Source organism: Cyanistes caeruleus, chromosome 1, assembly GCF_971803275.1.
Source record: "Cyanistes caeruleus chromosome 1, bCyaCae1.hap1.1, whole genome shotgun sequence".
Taxonomy (NCBI): domain Eukaryota; kingdom Metazoa; phylum Chordata; class Aves; order Passeriformes; family Paridae; genus Cyanistes; species Cyanistes caeruleus.
The window spans coordinates 89871564-89894910 of NC_141701.1; the positions used below are offsets into that span (position 1 = coordinate 89871564).

The 23347-nt window shown below is 38.8% G+C and overlaps 2 protein-coding genes across 2 annotated transcripts in view; one reads left to right on the forward strand and one right to left on the reverse strand.

The window, feature by feature from the left end:
* CAP2 (cyclase associated actin cytoskeleton regulatory protein 2) overlaps window positions 1-9812 on the reverse strand; it is a 69994-nt gene extending 60182 nt beyond the window's left edge. The window contains exon 1 of the mRNA XM_023919693.2: window positions 9274-9812. The gene's annotated coding sequence lies outside the window, so the exon portion shown is untranslated. The remainder of the gene's footprint in view (window positions 1-9273) is intronic.
* Window positions 1-23347, forward strand: part of ATXN1 (ataxin 1) — a 474819-nt gene that overhangs the window by 65344 nt on the left and 386128 nt on the right. The window lies entirely within an intron of this gene.

The window sequence follows — 23347 nt, forward strand, 5'->3', positions numbered from 1 at the left end:
ATCACCTCCCTTGACCCACTGGTAATGTACTTTCTTTATCCTGCAAAATGCATACTATTCTGTTTGAAAAATCTAATAGCTTTAAAACACCTCACAATTTTTTTGGTAAGGTTACAAATATCTTGGCAGGAACGAGATGAATGTGTCAGGGGAGCTTCTGAAATATTCAAATTTTCATGAGAATATTAAACCTTTTCGTAAAACAAAGCACTGTTAATCCTAAAAAATATTATACATACATTCTTTTCACATTTTACCCTACTACATAAAAGCCTAAAATGATGTCTATTTTAAAAGTTCTGTTTTCAACCAGTCTAAAGTCTGACTGGTGTAACATAGCATATTAATACAGAACACAGCAGACATTCAACTGATTTAATCAGTATTTTAAAATCTACTTTTAGTATAGTACCTATTTGTCTTTATGTTTAGATACAGTCTGGTAGGTTGGGTTTTTTCTAATTCACCTCAAAATTTTCCTTGATGATGTTATCAAATGTCACAAAAATTATGCACAAACTTCTACGGAAGACCTTACTTTTTGGCCTCTTCAGCCTGATTTTGCCTATGAAATAATCCAACTGTTTGATTACAAACTCAGTAATTTGAGTGCACACACCAGGAGTTTCACAAATGATTAGACTTGTAAAGTTCTACCCAATAAACAGCTTTCTGTAAGACACTAGCAATACACATTGCAGTGTCAGATGTTCAGGGGAATAACCCAGCTCAAATACCTGAAGGATCTTTTTATGCAACACTTTTCTGCTACAACATATTCTTTTATTCACTATAGTCTTCACAGCTTTATTTTATTCTCATTAGATGGAAACTACAGTGTTGCTCTTCCAAAAGCAGGCATCGCCAGCAATCACAGAATAATATGTTGTTAGAGTCTTTAAACACAAGTAGAAACCACTTTTACCCTAATATTAGGGATGTCAGGTTTCTGTTCTTTTTATGTAGAACATTACACTAAATAATCATCATGTTTACCCTATGTCTACTTTTTTATCTGAATATTTATATATTCATGAATACATGGTATTTCCATATATATATATAATATATATAAAATGTACATCATGCACATAAGAATACAGACAATTACACCTGTCATGTATGAATAAAGTACAAGAACACTTTTGTGATTACTGTACATAAAAGTGCAAATCAGTTGTATATCTTACATTATCTTACATTTACACCTCACTTTACCATTAAATGACACAGTGTTATCTACCTTACAAACAACACAGGAATTAATGTTACTGTTCTAAACATCCACTGAACAACAGCATGAAAACTCTCTTCATCCATACTCAATCTAAACACTAACATCTTTGCTTATCTATTAGGATTTACGTATTTGGCTCATATTATGACACACTTCAGCAATTTCTTGGCCTATATGCAGCTGTTTGTCTGATTACTTTTTCCACACTGCACTCTGCATGGTCAAACAGATACCACAAAGCCACAGTTCCAAAGGAATCAGAACACAAACGACACAGCTTGACTCTGTGAAGATACTATCTGCCATGATACAGCATCAGAGCTTGTATTATAAATAAATAATAAGATTGGTCTACTTAAAGTGTCAAATTAAATCTCTGCACATTAAAGAAAAATAAAGAGGATGTAAATATGTCTGTGGCGTGCTTCCACTCTCATAAAGCATGTTTTTACATCAAGACAGACTCCCTATCTCACCTGTTAGGATTTTAATTAAAGATCTGATCTTGAAGTGATTATCAGGGTTAAGCATGTATCTTTTCCCAGAGTTGATGCTGACCACCCATAAGGAATTAAAAATAACAATGCTTCAACTCCCAATGTAATCCTTATCCAGTTGCTCTCTTGGTGGAGAAGTACACTGTCCTTCACTGAAAATAAGGTCACCTAAGAGTCGGGAAAGGTATTAACACAAATCTACTGACAATTCATTTAAACACTAACATTGGTAACTCTCTCTTGGGCACAAAATCAAGACAGACGATCCACAGCTCTTCCCTGTTTACTGTTAGTGGTATCTTTTTTGAGTGTGCTAATGGCATGTGGTAATACTACCATCTGTCCTTTCTTCCACAAAAGAAGTAAAGGAAAAACCAGGTAGAACAAAGCATGCTGAAACCCAAAAAGCAGATTTTTGTTTTATATACAGGCCTTAGAGATCACTGCTGTCCTCCCCAGCTGTCTCAAAGCACCATTTATCTATTATCAAGGGGAAAAAAAAAACTTGACTAGAAGTAGACTAGAATTTCCTGATAAAACGATACCAAACAGCAAACTTTAAGTCAAAACACACATGTACTATTCCTGTTACTACTGTATGTGATTTACAACAGAGGACAATATTGCTCCATCCTCAAGAAGAAACAAATTGTAATGAATGCACACGGAAAAGCAGTACAGTAGAGTTAGAGGGGAAAAACACCCTTTAATGACATATCAGGCATGTAAAAATGGGGGTTTTGCACAAAGGAATGGTGCTACCTTGTAAAGTATGAAATGATTCTCACAAACATCAGCAAGAAATAAAGTACAAAGTTCCACAGTTTGTTTTACTTCCTAGCACTCTATTAATTTGAAAGGAAAAGAAACAACTTATTAATTATTTGCTTTTTTTCCCCTGCTCCCACCTAGTACCAGTCCTTCCAAATAAATCTAGCATCTGATAATTGATGCCAGGTCTCACTCATGTTCATCATCTGAAATCCTACATGTCCTACATGGATTTCCTCTCTATGCCAAAAATTGGCAGATGCCTAGAACAGTATATAGGCAGTAGTGTGGTATTTTAATTGTATTTATCATTGCTTCACTGCTTGGAAAATCACACTGGTCTTGGAAGTACAGTATCTTGCACATGTGCTTTCTCTCTTAATCTTTTAATAAACTGCTACCAAGATATGAAATAAAATACACAACCCCCCAGATTGCCAGCTGGTACTATCAGAGAGCCAGTCATGAACATTTTATAGATCCAAAGCACTGTGTCCTCTGAGAGTTCCTCTGTACAATTTATGTCAACACATATCAAGGGAGGAGAAATGCATTCCTGAATATCCCCTCAAATTACAATAGCATCTTACAGCACTTCATTTCTGACAAAACCACAGACAGCCTAGGTCTAAAATGGCTCTTTTTCCTGTATCATCATTCAAACATCTATAAATGCTATGTTGAGCAGGCAGTCTCTTTGCCACCTTTGGCATGAGACCCAAATTCCTGTTGCACCCCATTCTTGTTCAGACAATACAAATCCACTGGGTTGGGGTGTTGGGAGTTGCTCATTCCCACAGAGATCTCAGAAGCAGCTCAGTACTGGCCGAGTGGTAAGGAGGAGCACCTGAAACTCTTTGGGTTGTTATCATAAAAGATTCTGGGTGGACAATGCAAAGGGAACAGTGGTGAGAAGAAAGTATGTGTTGGTAGACTAATAGGAACATTGCCTTGTATGGTTTGTATTATGTTTTCCATTAGCTGTAGGGAAGGAATGCAAACAGTCTTCTCAAACTGATGTCAATTTGGATTTAACCAGAAGACCCTGTGTCTCAGTAAGGCCCTGTGTGAGAAGAATGATTTGAGTTACAAATCAGTCTTTTTTATTGTTTTGCCCCTAGATCTACTACAAGCTCATATGAGAGCAATTCATCCTTAAGGATAGAGAATTATTTTATTTTTAAACCTAGTTAAAATAGATAGTTTTGTGTATCAAATAGTATTAGAATTTTAACTGGGTTTTTTTTGTTAAGATGGACAGTTATACCTGAAATAGCAAAAAGACAAAAATGTCTGTGTAACTTCTGCTTTTTGTGGATGGATGTGCCATTTTGACTATTAAGCTGATGTGAAGTCTTGGCTGATTCTAGTATACTAATCATAAAATATTTCTGTAGCTCAGTGTGTTAAACCCACTGATATGCTATGAATGAGTCCCTTATGGCTGTGCATGAGAATGTGCTACATCAATTATCCTGTGTGTGGACTTCTTCCTTTGGCATAACCTCTGTGTTTTTAAAGGGCTACTTTTTATAAGTAATAAAAAAATTGCATAGAAGAGGTAAAAGCAGGTTCATGTTGAACCTCTTCCATTTAACCCAAGTGTTTTCCTTTGTCTGGCCTTATGCTGTTGGTACCACAAAGCATGCTTTTCTGTTTGCATTCTGGCTCTTCCTCTGCTTTTCCCCCTCTCCTAGTGATAAGGCTGCTGTCTACAAAAACATGTTGAAAAAGAACAGAGACCTTTTTTCATCCCACTGTTCAGAAAAACTGTAAAACTTGCTTCATAAAACAATCTCTATTTTGACAAATACCCCTAAGACTGTTGATGCATTTTAGATTTCTTATCACATCCCAGTTTAGTCCCATAATATAAGTGAGCAACTGCACACATCAAGCTGTATGTCTACAAGTCAGTGTAATAATAACATGGACTGCAGTTAGGTCTCTGATAACTTAATATGAATTTTTTAAAATATGCCATGTGCTCATGTATGTGCTTAGTATCTCCTGGAGTATCAGTTCACTTTCTAATTATCTGGAAGTTCTGTGAAGAGCTTCTATCCCTTGCTGAATAATTTTGACTGTCATGAATTTTGTGATCACAAAGAGCGAGTTCATTATTTAATGATATACTGAAGCAGTCAAGACTTGACAGTCTGTGTAAGCATGATTGACTTAAAATAACCAAGGCAACCCAGTTTCTAAGTACATTCTGCTATTCCTTTTATGCTCCCTTTTCATGTCACCACTGCTCATAGTCTTTTGTCTTGGGTTTTATTTTTTTCTCTCCCTCCAATGAAGTGTATGAGTTTTAGTATCTCTCCAATCAACAGAAATGCAGTGTTCTTAGCCACCTCGTTTACTATATATTAGTGTGGGGCTCTTGATGTAATCAAGCATCCTAAAGACCTTAAAAGCCATTTAATTACCTGTCACAAGTCCAATTACTGTATGTAAGCAGACTGCCTTGCTGAACCGAGAAAATACTGCATGTAGGCATTGATTTTATTCAAGTGTTTCAGTTCAGTTCATAATAACTGAACAGTAAGATCCTTTACGCTATGGTTCCAAACAAATTGAATTTGAACTCTCTGAAAGGGTAAATTCCATAAAGTACAAATGTTTCAGTACTTCCAGGATGTGTAAGGAAAAAAACAAAGAAGGAAGTTAAAACTAAGTGAAAAGCATTGCAAGCTCTAAAAACAGAACCTGTAAAATTACTTCTGAAGAAAAGACAAGAGTTATTCAGTACCAAGGTTTGTAACAGTTCTGTTTGCTGTACTGGTGGCCTTTCACAAGGCTTCCACACCCTACTTCTCATGCATATCCATATTATCCTGAAGCCTGAATAGTTGGGCTTGATTTCAGCCTGGTTTGCAAGTGCTTCTGTTCTCACCAGAACATCCTGCTGCAATCTGTGTCTGATGGTCTCAGGCTCATCATGGCTGCTCCACTCAGCCTGCAGCTGGTGACTCTTCCTCCCGCATAGCACCAGCCAGGAGGCCTTAGGCAAACTTTCTGCTATATGAGTCCTCCCTGTGCTCTGTATCTCAGTTGGGATCTTTACTGGTCACAAAAACTTAAGGTCTTCATGCATCTCTCATTCTAAAATTCATCCCACTGACTTTGCAATACTGCTAGCATTGCAATTTGTGCCTCTGCTTCAGGATGAAATGGGCCATCTGCTACTAAAAAAGACCTTTCTATTTCCTGATATAACCTGATTACTACTTAAGAGATCCTAAGCTTTAATGATACCCATGCAACTTGCTCACATACAAGATCTCAGACATTTAACTATTTATCCCTCCTCTATTTCAGTGTGACGTCTTGCAAAACATAGAGAAATCAAACTGGACCTACTCTAGAGGCTTATAAAAGCATTTTTGAGGATGGCTGATGCTTTAGAGGACCCAGAGCTGTTAGGTGAATTGGTCTGCTCTTTCTAGATGATGACAGATTACACACAGAAATGTAAATGATTCTTTGCATTCCTTCCGAAGAGAATTTAATTAAATATTTAAACTAATACAAAACATAGCTTAAAGCTTAGGATCTGAGCAGATCTTACTGTAAAAAATGTGCCACTATTTAATTATGTAATTGAGCATTTCCCTATTTTTTTTTTTTTTTTTTAATATAGCTACAAAAGCATTAAGGCTTTAATTCCAAGCATACTACTACTGGCATTTGGAATTCTACAAGCAACCTCTTCGGCTTGCTGCTGTCTGAAAAACTGTGGGTCAGACAAAGCAATTCCCATTAGCATATACTCAGGAAAGTAGTCTCAACGGGACCTTTTAAGTAAGAAAATGTCCCTGAAATTGACAGTCAGAATATCTTAAGTGCACAGGTGCAATTAAGACAGCAGTAGGCAGTATGTGTATAGACTAGTGGTGTCCATGCCATAAAGCCATGCTAAATGGTGACAGAAGTCACAGAGGTTTAAGAAGCCCCAAACTCCCTACTCTTGATCAAGTATCTGAATCAGCATAATCGTTGCCATAGATGCAGCTGTGCTCATGCATGCTTTTGTCACTTCAGCATACAGTGCTTAGTAAAGGTGTTGCTATTCTGGTATAGCTCTTAGCAGAGACATTCTGAAGAAGAGCCGAGTCTCCAGAGTCTGAAGTATTTTGTATTATGTAAGCAACTGGAGTGGACTTTGTACCATATGGAAATGGTAAGTCCCCAGCTATCTCCACTACTGCAAAAGATGCACTTGAAGTTTTAGAAAAAGGGATTATTTATATATAGCAGGGGTACTTCATCTAGCAAAATCCTTTAACCAGTCCATAATAACACAGAAAAATAACTGCAAAAATGTATGCCTTATTTATCATAGATATTTCTTTGGTTTTGCCCCAATAAGCATGATAAGCAAAGAATGTTCTCTTTCATGTAGTCAGATGTCCCAGCAGCAACTGCAGCTATTGAGTTTGCTGCTGTTGCACGTGATGTTAGAACTCGTGCAGAACCACCAAGAATATTCTTAAACGTATTTGGCAGTTCATCATTTCTATTCCTAGAGCTCAAACCAATTGCAACTTTATTGCCACTGACAGGCCACAGATTAAAGCATAGATTAGCAGACTTTGTCCAGGTGATGTTGCAAACCAACCTGAGCCTGAGAGCTGCATACAAGCTGTTTCCAGCCCTCCATACTCACTCTATTTTTCCAGTACCTGCTAATTCAGATTACCGTGAATTTTGGACCTAGGTGAATTTTAATTACTTTTTTTTATTTTAAACTTAGGGTTCCCAATGTATTTTGCATGGCTAATAAAAACTATACAGTTGGATCAGAAAGTCTAATGATGGGAGGAAATTTAATTTAATCTTAGTACCCTTGCTCCTTATGGTATACTAAGAAGCATTTTTCTCCACTTAAATTGGAACCACAGCTGACAAAGAATAATGAAAACATGTCAGAGGTCGGTTCTACCATAGTAGTAAATAATGCACATCCTCCTCATTTTTATTTAATTGCGAAAACATATTTTATTCATTAGGTGTGGAGTTGTGCCTGTCCACCTTCCACATCTGAGCAGCATTCAAGGGAGAAGACACAAAGGAATCATAGGAGTATTCAGAAGACTTGCATTTTTGTTAAGCCCAAGACCAAAAAGACCATATTGTTGTATGTGCCTGGCTTTGTTACAGAAGGTGGATTGCCTTTGTTCTTGTGCAAACTTGCTCAAAATAGAGCCAGTGTTATGAAATCATGCTGCTGAAAATGCATAAAACCAGAAAAAAAGTTTATTATCATTTGCATAATAAGTAATTAAAAGGAAATGTTAGGAGAAAATTTGCATAAAAATTAGGATATCTGACTCACAGTAGTGTCTTAAAAGGGCATATCTGAGAGTACTGTATTGAGTTATTCCATCTACCACTCTTCTATTCTAAATAATTCTTAAAGTTACATTTCTGAAGTAGGACAGATTTTCTGATTACAATTTCACAAAACAATGAAACATGGTAGTCCATAAACCACTGCCACTTTTGCCTGGCTTCAAAACAAATCTGCAGGTTTATCCAACTCAGACCCCGTGCTAAACAGATCCCTTCCAACTATTTCCTAATGGACTGGCCTCTGTGCAGAGTTTTTTTTCCTAACATTTTCCATCACTCAGAAACAAACACATCTAGGTAAGGTACATAAAGAAAGCTTTCTTCCCCGGATGGTCTTTGTTTTTAAGACTGCCCCTACACATTACAAAATCTGAATTCCACTTGATAAAAATCCTCACTGTTGATGCTTTAATGCCAAGATACAAATCTACAGCAGTCCCCAAAGCAAGGGACAGATTGCACATTTTTAGGTGAGGTCACGACAAGTTCTCCTCAGCTTTGTGCTGGCTGCGTCTCTGGGGGAGTGCTCCTGATGTCAAGTTACCTCGGCTGCAAGGGTGTTCATTTCTGCCTTCCTCTTGCCCCCTCTGAAAGCTACCTTGTATTTGAAGTATGCTTTATATATGTTTATGTAAAGGTATATACATTATGCCTTCAGGTCGCTCACCCTAAGATGCTATTTAACCCTTTCTTCTGAGCTGAACCTGCAGGCTCTTCTGCCACCTCCACCACACGCACACCTCCGGCTCCAAGGGCGGGGGGATCCAAGGGCTCGGTGCCCCGCTTCCCACCGGCACTACAGCCGCCTGCCTCAGAATTAGATCATCTTACGCTGATTAAGAGAGTTCAAGACCGGCATCGCTTGACAGCCAGGTCTGCACAAAACAGCCGAGGGCGTTTTTAATCACCCGGTCGGCTGCCGGGACCCGGGGCGGGGGCACAGCCGAAAGCGCTCCCGGCGCTGAGGGGGGCTCGGCGGAGGAGATCCAGCTTCGGCCCCAAAGAGGATCCCTCGCATGCCGTGGTATTTCGCTCGGGTCTCCCCTCTCCCAGCCCAGATTACTTCCTTCCCACTTAGCACCCGGGGGAAGGGAGGGAGGCAGGCAGGGGGAGGTTTTCCGTGCGCAGCGCGGCGCAGGTGACAGGAGGGAAGTCGAGGGGCAGCGCGGGCCCCTGACCCAGATAGCTCTGCCCGCCCAAGGAATAACTTTGTCGCCCTGCCGCCCCCGGCCGAGCCCGGAGTCGTGCCCTCATCACTTTCCCCCTTGCCCAAGATGTCCGCTGCGGCTGCTTCAGCCGCCGCCACCGGCGGGAGCGCACCCGCGGCCCCGGCCGCGCCTGCCCGGGGCCAGGGGGGTCGGGCCGCTCCCGGCATCCCGCCCCTCCCGCCGCCGCCTGCTCTTGAGTTACCTGCTTTGATGACCCGCGTAGCCTTTTTTTTTTCCCCCTCCTCTCTGCAATGAAAATCCGCGGCCGGTCACTCGCTCCCCCCCCTCCCTCGCCTCGCCGCTGCTCTCCTTCCTCCTCCTCTTCCTCCTCCTTCTCCTCCTCCTCCTCAGCGGGAGCCGGTGTCAGTCAGTCACATCAGCTGCCCGGGCGGGCAGGGAGAGCAGTGCCCAGCAGCTTCCGGGAGTGCCAAATAAAGACAAGTCCAGAAAGGGAGAGAGACGGTGGCAGAGATGGAGAAAGAAAGCAAAAAGTGGGTGGAGTGTGAAAATGGAGAGAGAGGGAGAGGGAGAGGTGTCTCACGGCGGCGGCTGGGAATCTGCGGGGAAATAGCAGTGGTGAAGCATCACGGAGAGCAGAGGAGAGCGCGGGCAGCCCAGAGTGGAGGGCACCCATGGCCGCTGATACGGTGGCCCTGATTTTGCCCATCGGGCACGGCTTGAGAAGGTTGGAAGTGAGCACCCCGCAAAACACTGGCCTGGTCCACAGTGGGAAAGAAGAGTGGGCCCCGTGTGGAAACCATCAGACCCCTCATCTCACATGGCAGGGAAGGTCGAGGGCAGACTCATGTACACCTGGATACTTCATTGCCTACTCTGGGCTGCACTAAATTGTGGCAGCCTGACCACAGGTGTAGCTGGGCCCACGGTGGGGCTGCTGCCTTCATTCAGTGTGGCCATGAAATTAGGACTTCCAGTGGGCAGACTCTTGTGCTTAAGGCCTCATTTGTTGGGCTCTCTGAGCTTCGCAGCAGCCTGTACGCCATGCTAAATGGAAGCGTGAGTGTTCTGCAATTGTGTGGTGCTTGTAACCCGAGGTAACATTCACCTGAAATCCGCTTCATGTGCGCGTATCAAATGAGTTGGCTTTCTGCACAAAAGACTTGGAAGAAGACCACGAATTCACAGCCTCCAGAGAAACCATTTTTTATTGAATGGAAAAAAATCCAAACCCATTACAGGTGGTAATAAACAAGGACCACATACATTTTTCAAGTCAATATATTTTTCAAGTCAACTGTGCAAAAAACAGAAGCACATTTTTCTATCAAATATATAACTTATTTTAGAAGAATTTATGTTTCATTTCTGATGGTCTGACAACAACACTATAAAATACAGAACATAAGGACTTGTTATAATTGTGCAGCAGTTAAATGTGGGCTGAGGAAAGTAATATTTTAACAAGAATACCGTGGTTAATAGCAGCTCACAGACCTCACATGCCTAAAGGCAGCGTTAAGCAAAAGCAAGCAGACTGCAAGGATCTGTCCAGGATCCAAACTCAGTAGCACAGACAATATAATTGGCATTGGAAATTGCAGAAAAATCACTGGCGCAGTTTCCTGTATGAAGTGAAATGAACTAGTTCTCCTTGGCATGTACAAGCAGCCAGATGAAATCAACAGAACAACACATGTTTTATACCAGAGGATCTTGCCAAACCTTCCAAAAGGGCAAAGGTAGTATGAAATTGAAGACTGGATTGAAAAAATGCACAGAACACAGAAAAACTACTCAAGAGAAACAAGAATCAAGCCCAGAAGAATCTCCTTCTGTAAGGAAAACCCAGAAGGATAAAGAAACAGTGAAACTACTACACTTACAGTAAATTTCCAGGTTTGTATTTTTTACAACTCAGAGGAAAAAAAAATCTCAAGACTTGTGCAGTGTCAGCATGATAAGTTGAAAGTTTAGGATGATAAATGCAGTAGATAAATGCAATTTCTGTAGAATGTCAATTTGAGAAAATGTATTTTTAGTTAAGTGATGAATATAAGCTCTTATTGTAAGAGCTCAGTTGAGCACTTCACATCATCCTTTTACATAATGGGCATACAGAAAAGAAGAAGAAACTATGAGGCATTTCCTTTCTGTGGAAAGTTTTATGAGGCTACCGGATGCCCTACATGTCCAAAACATGGCTGTAATCCATCTTTACTCCTGTCTTGTAGTGCTTTCTTCACAAAACAGACAAGTTATTTCTTCTTATCCCGAGGAGAATTTTGGCAAACCTGAAAGGCTTAGTCTATGGTAAAAGGAGCAACAAGAAGTAATAAATTTAGTAAGAAGAGAAAAAGGAGATTCAGTAACTGTAAAGTGACCCTATAAACGGCAGGAAACCCAATGGCAAGCAAAGACATAAGATGTAGTGCCTGAAAATGCTAGAGAAGAAAGCCTTGCAGTTTCTATAATAAATAAAGGTAATCTGAAAGAGCAGTTCTATTAAAGAACTTCATCATTTTCAATTCAATTCAATTCTTCTCTAACGAGAAGAAGGAAATAAGAGATGTGCAAATTTTGGACTTTACAAAATATTGTATGTACAAAAAAATTGACTAGATGACATGCATTTGTGCTCTCCTATCAGTAAGAGGGCTTGGACAGCATTAAAGAATAAGTTTTGAAAGTGGTATTGGAATTGGCATCAAGTGAAACACTGAGCAAGGAATGACTGGAATATCAGGCCTTGGGGCTGGCCACTTTGCCCTCAATCTAACAATACTTTCAGATGTACTGAAAATACATTGATGCCTGTAGTTTAAACATTAACAGTTAAAGATTTTAATCTATGTACATTTTTAATGAGTACAGGGTCACCAACTTCCAGATCAAAACATTCCAAAAAAGACTTAAAATTGTAACTTAGGCCAAAATCCTCTTGAAATTTTGAGGAGCTCTTCATAAGCAAGAGGTGTAGTAATAGCCATCTTGCAGAAGTTACCCAGTTAAAATGTAGCAGCTCATGGAGTGTAGTGGATTGGATTTAATATAACTTTATGATTCTTTTTCATTTTACTTACTAACTTTACTAACTTACTAACTTACTTACTAAGCTGCTGTAGACAATCTGTGCCAAGGCTGGCATGTTTTATTCCCTTTTATAGAAGAGTGTGTTTCTAAAGTTGTGCAGGGATCCCAAAGTACACATCAGAAGCTGTAGAGATAGGGTATCAAAATCTCTGTAGAATGACAGCATTGTAACCTACTTAGAAGAAAATACTCTGGTGCATCTTTTATTTGCATACATGTTTTTTTCCACAGAAGAAGACTTAAAAATGTTAATTCTTACTTTCCTAGTAAGAAATTCTTACTTTCCATTTTCCTGTGTTGAAAATGGACTTTCAATGTGTATGACTGTAAAATTTCTATATCAATGAAAGTTGCACCTAGATGATTCATAGACGAGTCTAGAAAAACATAAATATTGTTGCTCTTTGCTGTGATTTCATGCAGTCTGGCTTTGCTGAGGCAATGCAGAAAATATGGATTAAAATTGCAGAAACACTTACTGATGTGAAAATAAATTGGAATATTATGTAAAAATCTTGGTAGTGTGATTTGCTAGATCTACTTAAATAATACTGGAATACATTCAGATGTACATGGCAAGATGGCTTTTTCTTACCAAATCTGCTGTTTAATCTACAGAATTTAAAAAACAGCATATAGCTGATTAACAAAATGGATTCATGAAGAGCCCTTTATGGTTACCTTGTACAGATCAAGTGTCAAAACATGAAAGAAAAAATAAAGAGAAGATTCTGCCAGAGAAGTGGACTCAGCTTTTCCTCTTTCACACTGGGGTGAAATCTGTCATCATTAAAACTGTTCACCTGTAAAATATGCAGGCACATTCAAATTACATTTAATTTCATAGCTGTCACTCTACTGCTTTTTTCTCTCTTCTCTGTGTTCTTTTTATGCAGTAAGCTCTGGGGGTGTGGGCTCTCATAATTGTACATTAATTTGTTGCATGCTTCTTCTTAGACCTCGCAACATAAAAAGTTAAGTAATAAGCATGTGCTTATCATTAAGTATGTGAGTAATGGCATCCCCATGTAGCAGAGCACTTAAGCATTCCCATTGTCTTTAAACAGCTTGTCACATAGGGATGGGACTACTCACTTGTTTATAATTCAGTATACATTTAAGGGCTTTGCTGATTCCAAGGGGAAATCGTTCTGATCTCACAAATACTAGTCTTTATGACTACTTTTATTAATGGTAGTTTTGTGGTTTAATTCAGTTCTGTAGAGGTTTTGGGACAGCTCCTCAGTGGATATGGTAGGCTTGGGCTTCATAAGGCCCAATTCTTAGCATTCTGCTAAACATTTACATTGCTCTGTCTATTGATGATCATAGGACACAGGCTCACATTGTGTTTTGCTAAACAACCTGGTTTATACACTACTGCATTTTGATATGGATTCCAAGAGAAGTTTTGTGTTTTTTACTTAATTACAGGCAGAAATTTGCAAGGAACTTTTAGTGAGGATGGTTTAACTGAGCAAATCTTCCAAGTATGTGAGTGTAGTGTTATTGTACCACCTTGAACTCTCTTGCTGTGTATCAAACCTGTGGTAGCAGTAGTCAAAAGGAATAACGAAGTCTTACTCATTGGTCAGTGTTAGTTTTCCCATTTTAGAATCTTAGCATTTTTGTTTAAGCTTCCTGGTTCTGTTTTCACCTTCCTTTCAACGTGGGATGCAGAGGATTCTTTAGGAGAGACTGGCAGTGTTCTCTAGTGAGGTCCCAGTACAACTAAACAAAGCAAGGTACTGCTTTCAGCTTAGTAATTGAACACACAGTTCTGCTTTGGTAGAGTTTCAGGACAACTTTACCATGATGCTGTTCCAGACCCAGATGTGAGCAGTGAAGCATCTTAGTAAGATCATTGCAGCTAGTTAAATGTCCATGCTCCCACTCTATTTTTTGCCAGTGCTTTCTAATCAATCTGCCACAGACGAAAATTGCAAGTGTACCCAAACACTGCCAGAAATCAAAACCAAATAAAGTGCTTCACAGTCATCTTCATGCCACAGCTTCTCTGACTCACGTGTCCCACCACGCCTGAAGCTCCAGTCACTTTCAGAATGTGCCGATGGGTCAGGTGTGGAAGTCTGGTGTTTTAATCTGTGTATTCTTCCGGCTGCATTTTTTTTCTTAGTAGGTGACATTTTTCCTTGTTGTCTGCTGCTGTGTTTCTTTTCTTCACTATGTGTATGATGGCATCACTGTCACGATCAGAGCTTGTCAAGACTTGCAGTGTCTACTTCATAAGTAAAATGCATCACTCTTTTCAAGTACTACTGGCAGTTAAAATCCCTCATTTAGTGATCAGTCAAAGTCATTTTTTGCTTATTGCTGAGGAGGTTCTGACATGACTTCCTTTTATTTTCCCAGTAAATCCAGGTTGGTGTTTGTTTTATTTTTCCATCTCCTAGAGGTAGGAAGCAGAGAGTCAGCTCTAAACTTCTTCCTGGAAAGACTTAAAAATGATTCCCCAAGATCAATATTCTTGTTGCATAGAAAAGCCCTGACAGCTGATGCAGCAGAGGTACTGAAAAATCCAGACACAGAGAAAATAAGATTTTTTTCCTGAAAAGCTGGGGATATTTGAGATTCTTTTTGTTAATGAATTCAAGGTTTACTGTGCAAACCACTGGGCTAGAAGCTTTTTTTTTTGTTGTTTAAAATACAGAATCTCCTGATTCTAGGGAATGATGCTTTAAAGAAAGCACTTAATTGTGCAAAATTTGTGGTAAAATCACATGAATTGATACTTAATAAGATTTTTTTACAGAGAGAACACTTTGTAGGATATAATTGAATAGCACTGTGGGCAGATAACCAATGTGTATTCTGAAAGATAAAAATTTAGTGTTCCAAGTGTTTTAATAGACTGTGCCCTTATATAAACAGTGGTTCCTACGTAGTGTAACCCCAGTTGTGGTCATTACAGGCCAAGTAAATGAAAGAAAAAGCCCCTTGGAGACAGAATTCCTCAGTTCTTCCACAACAATATATAAGCTACCAGGTGACATTTGCTACCCCCTTCTCCCAATGCTGTGCCTAGTTGGTTTTGTCTATCTCCAAGCTCCTTTGCACTGTGTGGGTGAGGGGAAAGGAAAAAGAGCACTCTAAGATCTGTTAGATTTGTTTACTCAGGCAGTAAATAAAGACCTTTACCTCGACATAGTCACTGTGCTTGGCCTTCTCCTCTAAGAACCTGTTCAGCTATTGACAGGTATCTTCTGTAAATACCCTTACTATCCTAATATAGGGGGGGCAAACCCATGAATTTTGAATATGAGTCTTTGAAATATTTTACCTAGCTATTGAAAGAATCTGAGGTGATTTATGCTTTTCCCATGCAGAATGCGAGGTGCAACAGCAGTGTGAATTTTAGAATAGAATTCTGCTATTTCAACCTCTCCCTCAACCAGGAACATGAAGAGTCAGGATATCTCAGTTTATATCTTCCTGCAAAGTGACACTAGCTGGCAAAGATCCCTAGATACAGTACATTACTTATATTATTATGCAGTTTTGTCAGGCACAATTATTATTTTGCAATTTATGACTGCCTAGATTAGAGATGCAGAGCTGATCAGGCACAGCAGCACAGAGCCTAGCTCAGTCATTTACTCCAGCTTTTATATTCTTCATAGCAAGTGGAGTGGCATCTTTTTATTTTACAATATTTTGAGATCTTTTTAAGACAAGACCCCTTTTTTGAAATCTGTCCTTCTCAATACATGATCTTCCCATACATCTGTGGCAGAAGGATTTCCTCTGTCGAATAAAGAAGGTTTTACTTTGGAAATATAAAGCCAAAAAAGGTTTTAGGATGAATCAAGCCAAGGAATAGAATAGACTAGACTAGACTAGACTAGAGCAGTTGTAAAGGACCTACAAATGATTGTCTAGTCCTAATAGCCATATTACCTTCCTTTTTTTTTTTCTTAAAAAGGGAGGAGGAGCAAAGTAAAGTAACAAAACATAAAGAAAAGTAACAAAACATACTTTATTTTAATATCTAAAATGGATTGGAGAAACTATTAATATTTCATACTGATGGGATGAAATCCTGGTTCTCCTCAAGTTAGTGAGTGGTTTGAGTTAGTGAGTGCTGACAGGGTCATCATTTCACCCTACATATCTGAATTAATGTTTTCCTTGAATAAATATAGGCCAATCTTTTAGGTATCAGAAATAATATTTTTGTTTCAAAACCATTCATTTATTTCATTTTTATTTTCTTGCTTTCCTGTATTTACAAAGTCTCTGCATATACTGCACTGTGTTTCTAAAAGCTGTAATTTTCTTTAGAAAAGAATATTGTTTGCTCTCGTGAATAATTTATCTTGGAGTTCTCTTTTAATCCCCCATCAAATGTGCCAGTCTTGTCTCTTCATAAAGGAAAAGAAAGGAAAACAACACTCTAAGGCTGATTTATGAATTAGACCATGAACATTAAAAATATATAAAACCTTGGTATAAATATAGACTTCAGTTTTGATTCTAATTCAGTTGTATCAGTACCTCTGGAACAATACTATTGGTTATATACAGATTTACACTGTTAGAACTGGCTTATCACAGAGTATGAAAAAAAGAAGCATGAAAGATAAATACGATGAAGATTTGATATTTAATCTTGAGCTAATAAGGCTAACAATATACGTAGGTTTTGAAAGGAAAAAGGAAGTACTTGGAGTACAATATAAATTAAACTGTGAATAGTATGCAATTTATAATATTTGTGAAATAAATAAAAGATAACACATGAAAGATAAAAAGATAAAAAAATAAAAGATCTTTTAATCCAAGTTCCTATATATCCCATCATGTTGAACTCTAGTTTAGATGCAAAGGAAAAAAGCCTAGAAGTACCTTCATAGACAATCTATGGCCTACAGATGCTTGTTATTAAATTACTATTGTTCATTTGATGTGCACATCAGATTAGCAAGAGACCTTTCTGCATCCCAGTGAAGTTCAGGTCTATCTTGTCCCTCTGATCTGTAGGAGGTCATCTATCTCTACATCTACCTCTTCTGCCCAGCTGCTGGGACATCTCCAACATATTTCCCCCCTATAAGATAGACTCAGGCACTGCAGATTGTGTGAAGTGTGTTTAAAGCATCAAAACTGTATGTTGTGGTATTTATAAAAGGTTAAATGGTGTAAATGCAAATAGTTGGGTATTGCCATGAGGAATGTATTTGCAAAGTCAAACCAGTATTAAAGGCACTCATCTCTGTCATGGCTTATAAAAGGTTGTTCATGTATCTGAGCAAACCAATCCTGAAATGTCAGCTTCTTCCAGCCACCAGCTTCATTCAGCCTGTAATAATCAGCTAAACCTGTTCTGCTTACCTGTGGTTGGCTGCCTCAGTATGGTTCAGTGGTTTGTCTGTGGCTTCTGTCATCTCTTGTGTACGTACCTTAGAGATCAGCAAACTTAGGGGCTACACTGGGGGCCTTGGGGTCAGCAGCAGCAGCAGGGAGTGAATTGCTGAGAGTTCTTCTGAGAAGCACTTAAAAAAAAGAAAATAAACTGTGTCATAGGAACAATGGAGTGAAATCTTCTGGGGAAACATAAGATAAGGTGGTCCCCTTAACATTCTTGGAACCGCAGGCTTATCTACATCATCAGCTGTGCTGAACAACACATATAATCCCTTTCCTGAGTCATTCATCGTTATTTATAATGGTTCATCAGCATTAATGTTATAAAATTTAAGAAGTTTAAATATTTCTGAAGTGCAGCTTTTCCAGGAATCCCTGTGGTATTCATAACGTATCTTCCTTAAGATGTTAATTTTAGTGTTACTGTACAAATTTGGTAGAGAACCTGATGTGCTGCACATATGGGAGTGGCTGGAGATTGATTATCCTGATTATTGTGTGATACAGAACCCTGGCCTAAAGGTTGTGTGTGTATCTTCTGTAGTAATTTACTGTTCAATGAAGAAAAGCACACTAGAAGGGACTACTGTTGTTTTGGTATTACTAGTTATTTTGATATTTGTTACTGCATTTTCCACTTTCCTGTTGTCATTTTGGCTGTCAGATCTATAACATCAATCTCAACCTTTTTAATGTTTTCATTTTCTGAAATGCAAATAGTAATTTTCAAGAGTACAACCAAAAACCAAAAGTTACCATGTCATATTTCTGACTGTTGGCTGAGTGACAACAAATAGCAAGTGTTAGACCCCCTTAGTATGGGTGAAAATACACTTATATATTAATGTTTCCTGATACTCTCTAGGAAGAGAATGATGAGCAAAAGCTCAGCTTCTCTGAGGTGTTTAGGTCTCCTACAAAAATACATTTCAGTACAGAGAACTGATGGATGATGGGCAGTGCATCTGTATGTGTCGAGGGGTTGTTTTTAGTAGTTGGAAGTTCATACTGGAGCCTTTCTGAGCAAAACACCTGCTTTAGTCAATTTTTTTTTTGAGGGAGAGCCTTGTGTTTAAAGGTCTGTTTGTTCCAGGGTGATTGAAGTCAGCACAAGTTTAGTCATTGATTTGAGAGAGTGGGTGGCAGTTCTTAGGGGTCCACTCCTGTTCCAGCCAAAGTCCACTTGAGTAGCTATCATTATTTAAAAGAAGATAGCTCTAATTCAGGAAATAATTAGTAAAAACGTCCTTAAAGCCTTGTGCAGTTGAATCAGCTCACCTTTGAAAAAGCCTCTCTCCTTCACATGGTGGGGCTATTGACAGGAACAGCAGTAGCAGCTGCTGTGTGGGAGTGTATGTGTGTCTTGCCTGGCAACCTCATTCACTGACAGTGGATTTCACCTCCCACGCTCCACCTGCAAAGGCCGTGACTACTCACTTTCTCTCCAGCAGCGGTGGATGCAGCCTGGCGTTAATACTTGGCTGGAAAGCAGTTGCAGTCTCCCTTTTTCAAAATTTTTGGATGCTGGAAATACACATCCATCCCCCTACCAAATGAAAATTCATGACCTTCAGGATAGGCGCAAAGGTGTGACTGCAGGCAGAAAGATAAATAGAAATGAAGCAGTGTTCTGTTGGGAGAGGTTTGGTGTGTGTGTGTGTGTGTGTGTGTGTGTGTGTGTGTGTGTGTGTGTGTATAGACACATAGAGTGATCTATTTGTATAAGGAATTGCAGTACTAATAGTCATTGTGGCTGCTCCTCTGTTGTCACCGGTACACATTGAACTGGAGACTGTGCTGTTAAAATACTCCATCAAGAACACAGAAACATCTGTTTTTCTCTCTTACTATTTTCTTTTTCCAGGACTTCTTTAGTTTGTGACTTTATTTAAAGAAAAATGGCCAAAATATCTTTTGTTTAATTTTATTTTGTTTTATTTTCATGATAGAATATGTAAAATACAATGCATAAATTGCATAATGTGCAATGAAAATATATTCAATATTAATATTTATAAGTAGAATAAAATATATAGTTTATTCAATTTGTGAGATATAGAACATATAATACATAAAAATATCTATCAGAGAATCACAGAATTTTTTATGTTGGAAGGGACATCTTGAGGTCATCTAATCCATTGGCCCCTAAATTATCTTTTTTTCCCAAAAAAGCAACCTTTTCATTTCAGCAAGAGTAGTTTCATACAGCTTCTTCTGTCTTATTTAAACCATTTATTTGATGCATCTTTAGAAAAAGAAACCAAAGATAAGGATTTGAATTATATTAAGTATAGAAAAAAAAAATCACTTTTTAGAAAATTACTAGTATTTTAATCTAGAAGAATGATCACAAAGTTCAACAGTGTCAGCAGCTACTTCTCCTTTGGAACTAATAAAAAGAGGAAGATTTTTTTATATACAATTTCATATCTGAGTTACTCCATGATTCTTTAAAATAATAATTTTAATTGTGGAGGTGTCACCTCTTAAAAAAACTGGTTTGTTCATTCTGTGTTTGAGCCACACCCTGAAAAACTGAAAGTCTTTGCACATGCCTAATTTAAGATTTAACCTAGCATCAGTGTTAAATCTGTCATTCTCTTGCTTAAAATGCTGTGTAACTCAAGGGTTTCTATTTGCTCCTTTAGCAAATCAATTACAATCTGCCATTGCTTACAACTCAATTCCTGCAGTCTAAGGTGCACAGTGTTCTATTCTTCCACAGAAAATAAGTGGGGCGGAAAAAAATCACTGTCTTTTTATTTTAGTTTTTGTTGTGTTGAATGTAGCAAGAAGAGCCACCTTGATGTAAGCTAAACTCTCATAACTGTGCTCAGGGCAGACAACAGGCAATCAGAGCTCCTCACCCAGACACAGAAACCTTCAGCCTTTCACCTATGTGCAGCTGGTTTTGTGTGTTCTTACAGTGCCTTTCAGCAGTGTCATGGTTGCTGATAACCAAGAACTGGACTGGTATCACTCACTCCTGATTGCTCCTGGACTTCTGAAAATGTTTTGTGGGAATTAAAAAAAAAGGGTTTATTAATTCATGTTTCTTTAGACTATCGTGATGCTACAGCCTAAAAGATCCCTAGCTTTAGAGCTGCAGAATCCCTGGGAAATTCAGGAACCTGACTCTCTGGTGACCTTTTCTGAAACAAAGGTCAGAGAGCCACAGGCAGAGTTGCCAAGTCAACTGCCTTTCCCTGTAGACTAAAGCTTTGTGGTCTTATCCATGGATCTGTTAGAAAACTTGGCCAAGATACTGCTTTCTATTGTCTGAGGCACAATAAGTGTGTCAAATGGAGTTTCATACTAAGAGTGATTTCAGTAAATGGAAGTAAACTTAGTGATGAAGGAGCTTAAAACCCATCCTGTGGCTCCACGTATGTAATTTCTGATTTATCACAGTTTTAATTATTTCCTAGATTCATTCATAGGATATGTTTTTGTGCAAAACTCACTCCTATTTTCCTGCTTGTTTTTTTGTTCTCTCGAAGTTGAGAGAGATGGAACTTATTTGGCACATTGAAGAATTATCTTCTAACTCTTTGGATTAGCTTGGGATCAAAAATAACCTTATTACTGCTACTGACACCTCATTATTGTTAACTCATTGTTTCCTATGCCAGTGACCTTCTAAATACAGGGGTTTAATTCCTTTATTTTAGGGGATACAAAATCTGGAGAGGCCATTACCAGTTATTTTAAGCAGAGTCATAGAAGTGTTTTGACAATTACAGGTAGCTTGGGATGGCAGTTTTGCTTTGACAGTGTCATGGGGCTTTTTAGTTTTGAATGAAGATTAAATTTGGACCATGACAAAATGCATGATCTTTTGCCATCTTCCTTCAAACTTCTTTTTGTAAGAAATGGGCCTTAATACTGAAAAGGCTGTGAAAGCTGAAGATTTTATTGTATTGAATCTCTCCAGTATATTTTCCCCTATTTTCCTTTATCTCTGTTCATTTGCATCATAGATTAGGGTACCTGTTTAAGGCAAGAACTGTGTTCAGGTAGTATTAATCAGCCAGTACATTTTTTGAGGCAAATTCAGTAATTTTTTCCATTAGTATTTTAGAAGGGGACTCTATTTTTACCTAGTAGACTTCGGGTTAAATGCTAAGTTCTTCTAGGTCTCTTACAGGAAGTTCAGAGATCTGCTGGTTTATAGCCACTGCACATCTGACTCAGTGTCCATGCAGTTATTTTGCTGAAATATAATCTGAAACTAGGAACATGTATGCTGCTAAGGATTTAAAACTTCATTTATGTGACTGGTGTAGCAAAAATACATGCCAATCAAAAGTGGCTTCTATATTAAATATTTTTAGGTTATTGTCCAGTCATGCCCACAAGGAAATGGGAGCTCTGAGGTGTCAACATAGATTGGTGAATCGTGGACTGATATCAGTCAAATATGTTACCAGTCTTTTTTTATTATTATTATTAACCTCAGAAGCCTCAGTCTAGTACATACATACATACATACAGTAAAGTATGAATATGTCACATTCCTGTGGAGTCATAGACCAAATCCTGTGGATCAAAAGCTCAGTGCCTGAACTTTGCACTGGGCTTTATAAGAATAACTTGAACTTGAGAGTTCCAGTGATACCTGTTGCTGCTGCAGGGTCTGGGTTCAGATAGCTCTGCAGTGTTGCAGCTCAGCACAACCACACTCACCTGGAATTTGTTATGTGCTCTAAGGAATAGCTTGTCATCAAACCTGCATACCAGTGACTGTATATGCGGTGGATAAAGATAGATTGTTCCTGTCTATGGCAAAAGGCAGGGGATATACATCAGCTGGATGTTTCGGTTTTTTATGATTCAGTTGGCTCAATTGACTCAAATCAACTTTTATGATAAATTTCCCATCAAGTTCCATCTGTTTCAAAAAGATGACAGATCTGAATTAGTGTGACTCTGTTGTTTTGTATTATCAGGAGGACATAGTGACGTATTTTCAGTCTGGTAGCACCATTGGCTATTTTGGCTGATGTTGTGCAGGATGAGGTGGGATTGGCCACTACCAGCTCCATGCATGTGTTGTAATGGCCAACATTTGGTTGGCTCTAGGATTTGTAACTATTGACACTGCACTTGTGATCTGTCCAAAAAAGAGGAAGGATAGTAGTAGTAATGCATAAGAAAATGCTCAAATTAATACAGTCACTGTTTCAGTAATTGAGGGAACGTTGGACTTTATTGCATGTCCCTGATCAGTTCTGAAATTCTGATGCAGCTTCGTGAAGAAATGAAAGTTTCTATCATAATTTTACTTATATGACATAACTTTTTACACTTTTTCACAACTTCATAGCCCATCTTTTAAAAGTTAAAGGATTTTCTATGACTACTTATTCATTAAATGCCTGCTGCTTCCTTTTATTTGAAGAGAAGTTGTTTAACAAATAGATACACTGTATTGATTCACTGTCTTAGCTAGGTAGATACGGTCAGTAAGACAACAATAATTCCAGCTCAAATATTTTTCCATCTTTTTCTTTTGGATGGATGGATTGGAAGGTGTGGGAAGGTGCGGGAAGGGAAGGTGCGGGGAGGTGCGGGCGGGAAGGAAGGGAGGAAGGGAGGGAGGGAGGGAGGGAGGGAGGGAGGGAGGGAGGGAGGGAGGGAGGGAGGGAGGGAGGGAGGGAGGAAGGGAGGGAGGGAGGAAGGAAGGAAGGAAGGAAGGAAGGAAGGAAGGAAGGAAGGAAGGAAGGAAGGAAGGAAGGAAGGAAGGAAGGAAGGAAGGAAGGAAGGAAGGAAGGAAGGAAGGAAGGAAGGAAGGAAGGAAGGAAGGAAGGAAGGAAGGAAGGAAGGAAGGAAGGAAG